General features: G+C 36.6%; 1 long non-coding RNA gene across 1 annotated transcript; it reads left to right on the top strand.

Moving 5' to 3' along the window:
- The first annotated feature begins 1,362 nt into the window (after positions 1 to 1,362).
- Positions 1,363 to 13,448, top strand: LOC117678552 (uncharacterized). Its single transcript, XR_009620462.2, has 4 exons — positions 1,363 to 1,644; positions 1,863 to 1,956; positions 2,672 to 2,766; positions 13,316 to 13,448. It is a non-coding gene; the product is annotated as an uncharacterized LOC117678552 (long non-coding RNA).
- Positions 13,449 to 14,489: the final 1,041 nt, after the last annotated feature.

Raw genomic sequence — 14,489 nt, 5'->3', positions numbered from 1 at the left:
GGCCATTAAGGCCTGGGCCAGTCTACTCTACATAACAAAGATCTACCTCCTTCAGGCAGAGCCATAGTAGGAATTGTCAAAGATAGGATTAGCCCTCTACACAATAGCAACAGAAACTAACACAATGGGACCCATCTAGACGAGGCTCACCACATGGCACCTGGGAAGATTGCATCAGCCAGCAAGACCCCCACCCCCTGGGAGTCTGACAACCAATCAGGATACTCTTTCGTGGCCCCAAGAAATGCAGAGCCAGAGAGCGCATAAAAACCCGAGGATTTACTGTATCTGCCCCTTTTCTGTTCAGGAACTCAAGCCATGTGATCCTGTCCACCATTAAACCATCTTTCCAAGCAGTCTCCATGTTTCCAGTGTCTGTTCTCCCCACTTGGAGCAGAACCCAGAAGGATGTTTCTTCCAACATTACAAATCAATTAATTATACTTACCAATAATAATAAACCAAATAAGTTCCCCCATATATTCCTCCAAACCACAACTTAACCATTTCTGCTTTCAACACAGTATACAATTAATAGTATCTCAATTATTACAATTCCCTAGTTAAAAAGAGCTTTTTTTTCTTTTGTGTTTTAAAATCTTGAACTCTCCTCTTTTGCCCTAAATAATTTCCCATTGTTTACACCTACCTTTTTTGGTGAGGAAAAGGAAAATAAATCTGCTGCCTAATTTTCCAACGTTGCAAGCAAACAGCAAAGCCAACAGCCAGTTTCACTTTCGTTTTGAGCTTGGTTTGCACAAAGAGAAAAAAAAAACTGCTGGAGCAATTTAGCAAGAGCAGAGCCCTGCGCAAACCAGCTGAGAGGGGGAAGCCGAGCTAATCAACGTAGGGCGGCCCTTTGAAGCCCCGCGGCAAGAGTTTAAACAGGTTTTTTCCCTCTAGCCAGCAGCGGGGATTCAGGAGGCAGAATGAAAAATCGGGACTTTTTTAAAACGCCGCGGGACGCGGGACAAATTGCTCAAAAGCGGGACTGTCCCGCCAAAAGCGGGACGTCTGGTCACCTTAGTCAGATGCAAAGGGGTACAGCAATGCTGCAGTACTTTTTCTTGTTGTTTTTAAACATACCTATGGAAACACAAGCCCAGAATTTAAACTTTGCTTTAAACTTCAACCAAAGGACTCCTTTACCACTTTGGGGATACAGACTTAGAATTTGTCCTTTCTGGCTAGGTTCTTAATCCTGACATGATTCAAGTAAAAGAAATGAGTAGTAAAAGCAAGGAGTTGAAGAACTCTTTCCCTATATGTCAACTCAGGTGTGAATCAATGGGAATGTACATTGTGATGCAATCCTTCTCTATGGTTCCATTCAGCAGAATGAATAGGAAAATTCTTGGACCTAACAGAATTACTAACCACAATTTTCATATGAGCTAATCCAATGTTTTTCTTCCTAATGTTTTCATGGAAGTGCAGGGTCTGTTGTTTTTTTAAGACCGATATGCATATTACCAACGAAATAAACTCTCTTCTCATAGGATTATTAAACCCAGTTTAAAATTAGTGATTTGCACCTCTGCCAGATGATCTTACTTTTTCAGACAGAATCCTTGCTAACAGACAAACAAACAAGAGCTAGACAGGGCTCAACTTGAAGCAGGGAAATGCACTTCTACTCTGGGGGTATGCTTTCACTATAGGGTCCCATGTTTCTATTTTCTTTACAATGTAAAACAGAAGTATGTCTATTCCATGTACATCTCTATAAACTCACACAGACAAAGAAATGTATGGAGAACTATCACTTATATTACTGTTGGGAAAGAGATAGTAATCTTGGCATGACACTCATAGGAATATTATGATAAAGTATTTGTTCCTTTTTTACATTTCTTCTCCAGGTTTATTCTCAACATGGATATTTTGATTTGACATAGAAAGGACAAAAATATTTTAACTATGTAGGCAGAATGCAAAATGTTGGTAGCATTTGTGGTAAGTGTAAAATTAGAAGCTATGATTTTGCATTGTCTTCTTTCTTGAAATGTTTCTTAGTTCTATTTGGGTACTTCATTAGGTGTGGGTGTCTTTTTACAGAAATTTTGAAAGATTAATTGGTTGTGTTCCCTTCCATTCTTACTTTGAATGGTGAATCAGTAAATCATGTCTTGCTAAAAGCCTCTGAAATTGGTCAGAGCAAGCTGTGTTCCAGAATGGTTTTAAAAGTTTAATTATCAGTGAGGACAAATATTTGTGCTTCTCTCTCATGTTTATCATACTTATTTTTCTGTATAAATACTGCAGACCTTCCTAGAGGTATGAAAATAAAAGTAATCATAAAAGGGTTGAAGGACAACAAATGCTTCTGTTTTCAAAATTTTGTTCAGTATGAATTTAGACTGAAAATGATTCTTCTGAATTAAATTGTATATTTCAACAGGGGTTTTTCTTAAATACTGGTTCAAGTTAGATACTGTACATGTAGAAATTATTACTAGAGTTATCTGTATCCTATTTAAATACTTAATTAAACTATCAAGCTCTTCACTAATACTAGAAGTGATCATTTACAAGGGACAATGATTTTATGACACTGATGAAGAAGTCTGAACTCTCTGACTATATTAGGGTGAATGAATCACGAAGTTTCCTCATGAGTTAATTAGAAAGTCATTTTCCTAATATAATGAAGTTGTACTTGATTACATAGGATTGCTGTGGCTGTCAGATTTATTACATCTCCAGATGGTCTGCTGAGCATCTATTCCACCCACTCTCCACAAAGTTTTTTCATCATATTATGAGGTGAGACTATAAAGTTATAATACCAATCAGCTTCTGTTGGATTAATACTTCTTTGAGAATTGCTTCTAACTTGGAAGGAGGGAGGAACCTCAAGAAGGTACAATTTACTTTTTGGGACTACAATCAGTTCCACATGACAGATGATTAATTGTCTGACAAATGACAATTAATTAACTTAGACAGAGGCTGTTAAGAGCCAATCCTAACGAAACATTATGATTATTATAGACAATTTGTCCCTTAGATCAATGAGAACTGTTCCGTTCTTAAACTGACTGCTTATCATAAAGACCATAAGCTTAGAAAGAATGAAAACTGAGGGGTGGAAAAAAAGTTTAGATTTTCATAACAAGAAAAAAATGTTCCCAGGATGTTCCGTTATGATCTTGGCACATGATTGTTAGGATATTTGTTTATTTTTTTCCCCAGGGACCAATAATTACAAAACAATTCTCCCAAATGCTTTCCCTAAGATGTTAACCACTGTGCCTTCTCTCTTCCATCAGGATCTAATTATGTCATTGCACAATCATTATTATAAAGTGAATATCTTCTTAGAGTTATTGTGCTCCTGCCCTCTGGAACATTTTACCCACTGATGTGAAGTTGGCCCCAACCCTCCTATCTTTTCGTAAGGGCCTAAAGATGTGGCTTTGCCAGTCAGCTTGGGGCCCCAGTGGATGAACAGTGCAATGGAGGTGGTTGATTAATAACAGATCCTATCTCCCCACACACACACTCCCCCCCTCCTTATTTGTCTTTGGTTTAAATATTTGATTTTAACTTTGTAATGTTTTAACTTAGATGTAACTGTTAGCCGCCCAGAGTTACCGTATGATAAGATAAATTATATATATATATATATATATATATATATATATATATATATATATATATATATATATATAATACAAGTGGCATATAATTATTATTCAGTATTTGTGATGATCTAATACATTCTTAAAATTTTATGTTGAGGAATAATGTCTTTCTCGATGTTTATTCAAAGCACAATATTTTCTGTTAGCTAAATATCCCGCCTAAGAAATTGCCCTTATTCTTTCAGTCACCTACTTGATCTGGCAAGGAAAGACAGATACTCATGAGAATTGCTTTTTACTAATTGGTCTAGAAACAAAACACTTCTCACCTTTATCATATCTGAACCACCTCTAATACAGAAATGCTCAATTGCATTGTACAGAAGATACCATTACTAATTGGGCTCCCACATCTCAATTTCCCAACCTGTCAATTTCCAGAATTACAGGTACATACTCCCAAATTGGAATGCTAAGGAATTTTTATAATCGTAATTTGTATCTGAAAATGTGTTTGTATCTGCCAGCCTATAAACTGCTATTCCATAGCAACGCTCTACTATTCCATAGCAATGCTCTACTATTCCATTCGCCTTTTTCTTCATTGCTTCATTAAAATAATTGGCACATACTTATCCTTATTTTAAAAGAGCAAGAAAAATAGAAATGCAGCTACTCCGCCATTCATATTGTGTTCACTTGGTATTTCAATATTAAATTTAAATTATAGTCCGTTGGCTGTCACTAATCATCTGGAAAATATCTTAAAAGTATCAATACAGAGACCTCATTAGATTTTTTTTCTCAAGAAAAATGTCCCTCCATACTTGTAATGAATAAGATAATATAAATATCACCAGTTTACATTACAGCTTTTAGTATGGATTGGCAAATAATGTATATCTCTGCATTTTAAGAGAATTGTCTCTTACTCTGGGAGAATTAATACCTAGATGTGCTAACAAACTTGCATATATATACACAAGAGAAAGACCACTATTAATTCATAATATATTTTACAATCAATATGCAAAAAAGATACATTTTAAATTTAAAGAACAATATTATTTTCTTGGTTTTTCCTGATGCATGTACATCTTTAAAAATCATTTTAAGGCATTGTTTAATTTCACAATCAAAATTCAGTTCAACTAAATTTCTTTGCTGTATAAGGTTCAGCATAATATATGTTCCCAATCTATCATTGATCCGTCCTTATTTATTCAGCGATCAATAGGGAAAATTTAAACGGTGTTCCAAATCTTTCCTAATAGACTTTGAGGTCAGTAGAATATGTTTTTGTTTTTTCAAATAGTGATTGTTTTAAATGTGGATCACTTTTCATAATTTAGCCAATCACCTGTTAATTCACTCAGGTTATATTGTATTCTCTGTTTCTGTACAAAATATGCCCAACACAGCAATTGATCCATAATTAGAAGGAAAACCATGATGTCTGACATAATTATCAGCATATTTGAATCTGTAATTACAAACAAACAGAAAAGTCAATACTAAGTGGGGACCAGAACTTTCCCATTCTTTGTTATAATTCTTTCATGAATTCAAGATTTACCAATAGAAACAACACCATGCTTAACTGTTATCATTTGCTTTGCTCATCATTAAATTAATATTATGGATATTCAAAGCATTTATAGATCATGGACTTCTAGCCCGTACAAAAAATGTAAATATAACAATATTGCTTCTGAGAAGTCTTGATCATTTATGCCATGTGGATGGATTTCCCATAGATCTCAAGAGAATAAAATGCTGGGCCTTGGTCTGATTCACAAGTTTTTGAGAGCCATTGTTTTCAGTTTAAGCGGTATCATTAGAGCATCCACTGTTATTTTTATTTGGAAACGTACAGCTTTCAATGGGAGTTATTTCTTAAAGCAGTGTTTTTCAAACTTGGAAGCTTTAAGATATGTGGACTTCAAGTCCCAAAATTCCCCCACCAGCAATCTGGAAGTTGAAATCCACACATTTTAAAGTTGGCAAGGTTGAGAAACATTGTTTTAAAGTCATCATGTAATGCATATTATTCAAACTTACCATTTGCAAAATCTCTATCATAAATGAGTAGGTGCGTCCCCATACAGAATAGACAGCTGTAACATTCTGTTGACACATCTATAAATACATTATTCATTCATTCCTATGAGTTATTAATGACCACATGATTCTCAAGTGACATCGAAAATCCTGTCCACAAGCAAATGATGACAGATAATAAATAATACAAATAAATAATGTATCACTAGCAGTCAATGAGTGTTTGGCTTAAAGAACAATAATCTTACTTTTGTTGTATTTATTTTTTCCAAAAACGTAGCCTCTATTCCACAGACATCTCTTATTTGGTCATTCCATGTTTCTTGGTCAAGTGTATCTTATCTCTGTCAGCAAAGCATTGAACCACGAAGGTCAGCATTATTGGAAAGAATCATGTTATTAAGAAGTTGTTTTTTTTTTAAAAAAAGGCCCTGAAACATAAAAGTCAAGACTATCTTTGCTTCAAGCAGCTCTAAAATGAGCATTCAGGAGGGAATAATTCTGTTCCAATATACTGTGGAAGATATTAGCTTTGAATGGGGCAACTTGCCAAAGCTTTTAGCAACTTATAAATCTTGTGCACATGGAAAGTCTAGATCTCTACATCTACGTAATAAGTAAGGTGTGTAGATCAGTGTAAATCTCTGTGGTTATATCTCTCTGTGTTACCAAAATGGGAAGGAAGTTGTTTAAGATTTGTTTTAAAGTGCATTTGATTAGAAAAATCTGCTTTCATTAAGAATTTTCTCTGACAGGACTTCCGGCTTGCTTCTCGTCGCTGCCAGACGGTCCCTCGGGACCGCCAGCCCCATCGCCTGTAAAGAGCCGCCTTTACAACGGAAAGGCGGCTCGAAAAACTCCATTTCCAGGAGGAAATGTGAGATAGAGCAGGTGAGTGTAGGTAGAGCTTTCCGCGAAGCCCCCAGAGTTTTTTTTTTTTACTCTTGGGGGCGAGCGGATGAGGCTCCCTATATCACTCGCCGTTCGCTCCGGGCATTGGGAGACCTCTGCTTTTTTGCAGAGCAAGGCGACGAAAACAAGCTTTTCAAGAAAACTAACAGACTAAGTAAAGAGGATGAGATTTGGACCTGGACCTGTGACCCTAAATCGCAAGTATTTATACTTATTTTGCAAAGGATATTGAACAAAGTAAAAAAGAACTTTTAAAATGGCGACTGCCGAAGTTTGAGCAGGGAAGCTGAAAAGGGAAAGTCCTTCCGTTTCTTATTAAGCTACAAAGTAGCGAAATAAATACTCCTGGCTACAATTGAAGTAAAAGCTCCACTTTTGTGCTTTCTCTTTCCTGGAGATTTGATATTGATCTTGTTTGGAAAGAAACTTTTTTCTCTTTCTTTGTTTTTCTTTTCTTTTTTAAGAGAGTTTGTCTGTGTGGAAATATGGCGTTCAGACTTACAAAGCCAGACAAACAAGCAGTGGGGGGGGATTCCCCCATCTATAAACTACATGAAAAAGTTCTAAACCTACAGACTCAGAAAACTGATTTTAATATAATTGAATTTCTCTTGGAGGAGATTGTAAGAAGGGATGAGATTGTGAATCAGAACTCTGAAAAATTTAAGCAGGAAATTAAAGAAATGGTGCAATTAAAGTTTGATATTTTGCAACGAAAGATTGCAAAAGTGACTAATGGTTTTTCAGAAATTGTTATGAAGTTGGGTACAAATATTGACTTATTAGAGTCTAAAATGGAGGAAATTGAGGATAATTTGGACAATAAAATACAAAGAACTGAAAATAATTTGATAAACACTCAAGATAATAGCTTAGAAGAAAAACTTAAAATGGAAGCTGATCATAAGACTTGTAATGCAGAAAATATAAAACAACGGATTGAAAAAGAAGTTTTAATGATGCAATATAATCTCACAGAATATGCGATTAGACTGAGAGGATTACAGGAAAACAACAGAGATGACTTAAGGAAAATATCTTTTGAAATTCTGGCTGGGATCTTAAAGGTTCATCCTGAGGAAGTATTTTGTAGGATTGACAGAGTTTATAGAATAAACTCCTGGATTGCAAAGCAAAGGCAATTGCCAAGAGATGTGGTGATTTATTTTACAGACAAAGAAATAAGAAATAATATTGTACAAAAATCTTTTAATTCTACTCTGCATTTGTTTGGAAGAAAGATTTGGATATACAAAGAGCTACCACCTAAGATGTTATTGGAAAGAAAGAAATTTGGTTTTCTGGTGACTGAGCTTAAAAAGCGAAATATTCTATTTAGGTGGGATACTCCAGTTGGTATAATATTGAGATATCAAGGAGTAAGATATCAATTCAATACTGTTGAAAAAGCGGAAGAATTTTACCAAAAAATTTTGAAAATGAGTTCAATATTTTTATGCACAACACAAGATAAGCAGAAGGAGTTGAAAATAAAGGAAAAATATTGAGCTACAGAGGCCCCTGTAGATGAATCGCCTTTGGATTCTTTAGATACCTCAGCTGGATTATCCATAAATAAAAGAGATGTGGCATTGGATTCTAATGTGATGATTCATCAAGTCACAGACAAGCATGGAAATCAATTAGTTGATACACAACTTATAGAAAAGAAATATGAGTCACAAAAGCAAAACCAACAAGATCAAGTTATAAATCAGAATGAAAACCGATTAGTCGATATACAACTCGTAGAAAGGAGATTAGGATGGAAATCAAACCCACAACAAGTCAAGAAAAAAAGAAATAGATCTCGCAAAAACAAAAATTTCTAAATTAGGCAACAGTGAAGCCAGTTATTTAAAAGATGACTGAATACATGAAAAGATAGTTGAGGCGAAGTATTGGTCAATATTATCCTGAGGAGAGTGACAGACCTCTGCAATGCTGTAATTTTGGGATGTGAAAAGGGCCTTAAATTGTTGGATTGGAATTATCCATTTTGGACTTTTTTTTTTTTTTGACAAATATATCATGCTTATCCTGAGCTATATGGCAAGAGAGCTATGCTGGGGCATGCAGAAGATCTGGTTGTTACCCCATTATGATGGTGGGAATTAATAATCTTGAAGAAATCCACTATTACAGATATTATATGGAATACAATTATAATGTCACTCGGGTGGTTGTTTTCCTTTTTTATATACATGAAGATATTTATTATTGATGGGGGCAGATGATAACTGAGGATTTTGAACATTTTGTTGCAATCAGGATGCTATGTTACCCTAATATGGGTGATGGAGTTAACAATCCAGTGGAGAGACATCAAAGAAGATATTATATTATATGGATTATAAATTTAAAGTCATTGATTTTATCTATAAAAGGGAATACTTTTTTTTAATAGGGTGGGCAGAAGAATAAAGATATTAAGAATTGTTATGTATGGTAATTTTGTAGGAAAGTGGGTGGAGACAGGTTAGTTTATTGATCGTTTAGTTTAAGAAAAGGGATGCTTAAGAGATACATTTATGGGAGTGGAGGAAATGGATAGAGCTGAATAAATGTTAAATTAGGATTTATTATATAGCTTTTTAGGGGAAGGCTGCTTTGAAATGTTATATTAATATACATTAAAGATTAAATGGTAAAATAGGATTTATTATATAGTTTTAAAGTGGAAGGTTGTTTTGAAATGTTATATTAATATATAGATATATGTATGCGGGAGGAGAAAAAGGGCAGATTTTTGCTAAATTGGGAGTTATAATAATGTTATTATGCTAAACCAGAAGTTATTACACAATGTTACAGTAGAATGTTATTTTGAAATGTATGGTAAAAGGGGGATGTAATAATATTATTAGAAAGAAAGGGTCAGTATTTGAGGAATGGAGTAAGGGGATGGTAAAATATTATATAATCTGTTACGAATTTGGATTTTATTTTGAAGAAGTCACAGAGGGATGGGTGGTGAGGGGGGGTTAGGGAGGAGGGGGGAGAAAAAAGGGGGAAAATTTGTATTTGAAAAACTTTTTCAAAAAAAAAAAAAGAATTTTCTCTGACAGAGCTGCTATTCCCCACACTACCCCAATATATATAGCCCTTAGCACCATTTAGCCTTCTCTGCTGCAGCACCTGCCCTTTGTAACATCCTACCCTCTAGGGTAAGAGCTGCCCCCACCCTCTTGTCCTTCCACAGGAGTCTGAAGACTTGGCTCTGCCTCTTGGCCTGGAGACCAGATGGTGGGGGAGGGGGAATTTCACCCTGAAGGTGGCTGCTGGATTGATGGCATACCCCACCCCCACCTTGCTCTCTGCACTCCACAAGTCCATCTTTTTGTTATCATATTAATGTATTCTCATTGTTTTCTTTTTCATTATTTTTTTTTGTTCTATTATTTTATTTCTGTTTTGTTTAGGCTCTTTTCCTGTCTTCCTTTTTATTTTGAAAGCCTCCTAGAGTAGCCCGACAGCAAGATAGGCAGTATATATACATTTAATAAATAAATAAATTTGTAATGCAAATGTTTCAAGATGCGTGCTCTTTAGACATAGTCTTTTATTAACAATAGCCATTTTAAATGTAACTAGCTTTTTAAAATTTCATTTCAGTCATTATTTGGTAAACACAAGTTTCACAAATAATGTGAATGTGATGGGAATGCTGCCTGATAGACAAAAGAGATTCTCAGTAGATTTGGTTCAGTGTTGTTGCACCCTTTTTATGTCTTTTACTCTGACAGGTTTCTGTCACATTTAGATTCCTAATACAGAGACACATTCCTAATTCAGAGGCACCCCTGCTTTCAAACTGTAATCGCTATACACTTCCCATGGTAAGGTACAGCCCCATATGCAGTTCATTATCCAGTACATGCTCTATATTTCAATGATATTCTTACCCAGAGGAATATATATATATATAATACCATTAAAAAGAGGCTTATTCCTTAAGGTTGTAGCCACGAAATAGTGTCAAGTTGCTAGTTTTCTGTCTAGATATAGAACTAACCCAGAGATTGTTATCTGAAACACATTTATGAACATGTCCAAAGTAAGGCTTGGGGAAGTTATCCAAACCCTCATTTTAAGGGAAAAATGCTTTGACAGAATATAGAAGTTAAGCACTACCTTCCATCCTCTCTGTGCTCCACCAGACAAACAAACTGTACTTGGAATGATCAGTTTGAGTTAAGGGCAAATAGCAGGGAATAAACTAGATAAGCCGCTTCTCACATATTCACAAAATATCTTCTCACAGCAGAGGAAAAAACAAGTGAAAATGAGCTGATGAGTTGGCAGGAAAGGAGAAAGTTGCAATTTTGTAGGGGAAGAAGGTGGTTAGGGAACCAAAATAGACCTAGACCCATGATGGCGAACCTATGGCACACGTGCCACAGGTGGCACATGGAGCCATATCGGTGAGCACCCCAGCTGATTTTTGGCCCCACCAGAAGTTGGGAATCAGGTAGTTTCCGGTCTCCAGAGGGCCTCCAGGAGAGTGAGGAAGGCCGTTTTCGCCCTCCTCAGGCTCCTAGAGAGCCTCTGAAACCTGGGGAGGCCGAAAAATGGGCCTACCGTGTCATCACATGCCAAAAGTGGGGGGAACGCAGAGGGGGTTGCATGTGCATGCATGAGGGGGGCAGGGCGCATTGAATTATGGGTGTGGGCACACGCATGCGTGAACCCCCTGCACTCCCCCCGCTTTTGGCACGTGATGGCAAAAAGGTTAGCCATCACTGACCTAGACAGTGGGGATCTTGAAGATCTGCTGGTCTCGGGATAAATAAAGACCACAGAAGGGTTTTAGGGGGAATAGAAAATAACTGAGGATGGGGAAGGACCAGAACATAAAAGATCATTAACATGCCAGGGAGAGAAGAAGAAAATTCAAAGAAGGAAAATCAGCATCCTATTAATCACCAATTACCTGCTAAGCATAATCAATACTGTTGATTAACTATAAGGAAGGAGTTTAGAACACATAGTTCCCAGGTTATGATGGAAATTGGGACTGGACTTTCCCTTGCTAAGCGATGTGGCTGTAAAGGGTGAAATCATATGATTGCATCACTTAGCAATGGCAATCCTGGTTGTCCCCATTACCATTGCTAAGCAAGGACTACAGACCATTAAGCAAGGATCTCCCTGCAACTTCCTGCTGACTTCCAACAGGCAATGGCAAAACTGACAGGAAGTTGCACATCTCAGGCAGCTCACAATCAGGCTGGTAGGGAGGTAAATGGCTGCTGCCAAGTGGGAGAGGGCTATGAGTGGCTGGTGCAGTGTGAGTGGCTGTTGTGTGCAAGAGGGTGTGCAGGTGGACATAATTTTGAACATTTATTGAACAAGTGGTCATTAAAGAAGGACTACCCATAGCTAATATAGAAAACAATAGAATAGACTAGGCACAAAGACACTTGAAAAAACTGTAATTTGTCAGGTATGGAAATAACTATCCAAGAAATATTAGAGGAAGTAGCAATAAATCATTGTTTTTAATATATATGAGAGTCTTTAAGGCAGAAGCTAAAAAGGGGAGGAATGTTTGTGAATGTTTGAGCTAAAATATACCTATGCTGCCTTGTACGATCCAAAGAGAATCTAATTTTTTTACCTTCCAAAAATTTATGAATAAAGCAGGAGTAGAAAAAAGTTCACATGAAAGTTTTACATGTTGACATTTGTCTGGTTGGCTCCTAAGACCCTATTTTTCTCCTCTTTCGGGTCTCCTGACACTTTTTAAAATGATTTTTTTCCCTACCTCCACAAGGAAAGGTAATAAGCACCTACTAGGAATATACTGGAACGTTTTGCTCTGAATCTTCACAATTCTGGGAGTGGAAGGCCACTAAGGTTGAGAAAGACTAGGTTAAACAGAATATCAGGCTATTACTGTGGACAAAGAAAAAGAAAAACGTGTCTTAAATATGTTTCCTTTCCAGCCAAATTACACATGGGAGTCCAGCATCTTAAGCTTGCAGTAGGAAAAGCCATTGTTTAGAGGTGGAGAGCGGAATGCATTCTAAGCACATTCTCCCCTTCTCAGCAATATGGAAAACTGCTGCACCACAGGCCCAAAGGCCAAGCTTCTGGTTACCCATAAAGGAAAAAATAAATAAAAAAGCAAACAGAAAAACAAAATAAATCTGTTTTCAAATACTGTAGCAGCTGAGACTTGCTACTGCAAACTGAAGGGGGTGGGAGGAATAAACAATTAAGTCTGATTTCTTTTTTGTTCTTCATCCCCTGCCCTCATCATATTCATGAGTCACCAGCATTTTTAAGTCCTCTGGAGCTGCTTGTTTTTCCAATGCTTCAGCAGCACCTAAAATCTGAAGTGCATTTCACACATTGCCCAGTCAGCCTACTGGAGGACACTGTCCGAAATCGGTGCGCTCTAATTTTGGGGACAAAAGGTACAGTATTTCACTTGGAAGGCATAATAAGCAAGTAAGCAGCCATTAAAAAGAAAGCATCAAACTGTTTTTTGGCAGCTAGAAAGTCAGGCCATTCCACAGTGAGCTTTTGAAGAAACAAAGTGACAGTTCCTTTTGTGGGCTTTTCCTCTGTTCAAAAGAACTCTTTCAAAGAACGACCGAAAGAACTCTGAATGAAAATGCACCTTTGCAAAATATTACCACTATTTGTCATACCATTTTCAAACAGAGTTGTATTTATGAAACACAGCTCTTCTTTGATTAATTCCATAAATGAGAAATAAACTTTTTTTTTAAATTCCATTGTGACAGGAATGACTGCAAGAAAGCCCTTTGTGTAGCAGATTAGATAATGGCTGCAAATAAAGTGGCAATGTAGGCATCACTAAGAAAGGGAAATATGTCATCAGCCAGCAGCAGACAAAAGTACAAAACAAAAACACAGGTAAATTAATTTATAAAAGGTAGGTGCTAATTTTAAAATAATTATGATCATTATATAAAATGTAAGTACACTTCAGGTGATTGCATGTTCATTAGCTTGTTGCCTAGGTGCTATCAATTCCATGTTCCCTGCTCTTTCTGTTTATGATTTATTATCTTTAAACTGGACATGGGAGCCTTACAAAACTGTAAGTACATTGAACAACCACCCTACTGTAATTTAACCCCTATTTACTAGGGAGAAAAGAGAAAACATTGTGATTAGCCATGCTACTGGATAAATGTTCAGGAGTAGAGAGCAACAGTGATCTGTAAATGAATTTGCATCTTAATGCTTAAACTGTATTCCCATCACACCTTTTTGTGTCCATCCCACAGATCATCTAACCAATCTTTATGGTTTGTTACATTATCCATTTTGAATGTCCAGACACCAGGTTTTGTAACCTCAACAAGTCTTAGGGACAAGTCATAGTTTCCAGAAATTCAAAATGGCATGACCAACCCGGCAACACCCCCCTTCAATCAGATGCCGTATCTTCAAGTTATTGGATGTCCACAAGGTGGCAAAGACAGCAAAGTTATCAGGGTGGCAATTGACGCTCTGCCCCATTTTATATGTGCAGTGCACGGGCAGTGCACACATAAAAAAAACAGCCAGAGTTTCAATTGCATCATTGCGTCAACTCACATCTTGACTTTTTAAGTTACACTTTGCAGACTCCATTTGTGTATCTGCAGTGCACAACACACAATAGCTGGGTCTTTTATGAGCTAACTATTTTTACAATACTTTCAGTTGGTAAGAAATCATTTTGTCATTTCCTAATTTAACATTATTTTAAATAGAGGAAAGTTAAAGAAAAACCTTGTGGTATAATCAGGGTCAGTGCCAATCTTGCCAATTTGGAGCGGGGGGATTACCTACCTGGACCTGTGTCTTTCCATTTTTCCTGACACATATCCTGTTAAAATTCAGTTTGCACTATTTACAGGGGGAAGAAGAGGGGGGGTGGCATGGTGATGCACACTTGTTAACTGA

This window comes from Pantherophis guttatus, chromosome 6 (assembly GCF_059756535.1).
Source record: "Pantherophis guttatus breed Tessera chromosome 6, ASM5975653v1, whole genome shotgun sequence".
Taxonomy (NCBI): Eukaryota; Metazoa; Chordata; class Lepidosauria; order Squamata; family Colubridae; genus Pantherophis; species Pantherophis guttatus.
This window is presented reverse-complemented; position numbering and strand designations above follow the sequence as displayed.